Below are 1,544 nucleotides of genomic sequence, written 5' to 3'. Positions count from 1 at the left end.
AGTGACTCTTTTGATACCACTGATGTTTTAAAGTCTTTGACCAAATGTTTAAGATCATCATCTGCACTCATCTGTCCACCCTCCAGGAGCACAGCTTGGTTCCACACTAACATGGCATCAGTAATACTAGTCTTCTGACCATAAATGACTGCTAGTTGATATTAGCTTATCACTTACCAACATTATGTGAGGGGAGCCCTAGTGGCACAGTGGTTACATGCTGAGCTGCTCACCACAAGGTAGCAGTTCAAAACTACTAGCCGCTCTGGGGAAGAAAGACCAGGCTTTCTATTCCTGTTGAGAGGTAGAGTCTTGAAAGCTTACAGGGGCAGTTCGACCCTGCCCTCTGAGGTCTCTATGAGCCAGAAGCCACTCCATAGCAGTAAGCATGGAATATAACACTATGTGATTTCTGGGGGGAAATGATAAATAAACGTAAAAGAGAAGCACAAATATTGGCTCCAGAACACTTCTCAACTTGTCACATGAGGATTCTCTTCCCAAGTACAAATCACCTACAGAATTGCTTTGGCCTCATAGTATTTTAATCATAACATGGATGCATTTCTCTCACAGACCACTTACATAGGCATTTTGTGTAGGCAGACCTCTACTACCTTTAAAGATGTCAGTCAACAATCATAGATGCACATTCTCAGTATGGATTCAAGATGCCCTCTTTGTCAAGTGTCAGGGGGAAAATGTTCAACTTCATGAATAAGTGATTTAAGAACTGAAAAAAGGGGTCTTTTAATCTCCAACTACCTTTTTCAACTGAAAAGAAATAAGAATACGATAAGCTAGTAATTAAATGTCTTATTTGGACTGACTGGCAGATATTTATACTCCTCAGAGAACACCACATTACTGGTGCTAGTTAGATAGTTGTTGTATTGTTGTGTTGTGTTTTTCCAAAACAGAAGACTGATTAGCAGCTATGTTAAAGAAGATTCATTACTCCTTCAGCCCCACTACTGGGTTTATTCACTGAGAACACCCTTTTATCAACAACATAAATGATAATTAAATATTAGGATATTGCCAGATGCAATACAGTGGACTCAATCAACTACATTATGTTGATTGTTGTTGTTTAAGTACCATCGAGTCGTGTCTGATCCATAGCAACCCTATGCTCAACAAAATGAAACACTGCACAGCCCCGAGACCGTAGAGATGCTAAATGTCATCATTAAAATCAAGGTCAGTAGGCAACTGTGGAACAAGTTATTGATTATTTACATGCAAATTTAGAATTTAAAGTTCACCTCAAGAACACACTTGATACAGTGGACAGTAATGATAGAAGCTCCAACAAATTGTGGGGTGACATACATCACCCTGTACAAAAAGTAACTCAAGATGTATCAGAGGCATAAATGTAAATCCCAGAACTATAAAGATCATTAATGAGAAAATAGACAATAACTTAAGGGTATTCTACAGCAGAAACACTATCAAACCTTATGATGGAAACACACAGTAGATGACAAAATAGATACCTATGTGTCTTTAAGATATTTATTTAAAAATTAGAAAGAGAA

This window comes from Echinops telfairi, unplaced genomic scaffold, assembly GCF_000313985.2.
Source record: "Echinops telfairi isolate 266 unplaced genomic scaffold, ASM31398v2 ScPeMD7_276;HRSCAF=634, whole genome shotgun sequence".
In the NCBI taxonomy this organism is placed as follows: Eukaryota; Metazoa; Chordata; class Mammalia; order Afrosoricida; family Tenrecidae; genus Echinops; species Echinops telfairi.
This window is presented reverse-complemented; position numbering follows the sequence as displayed.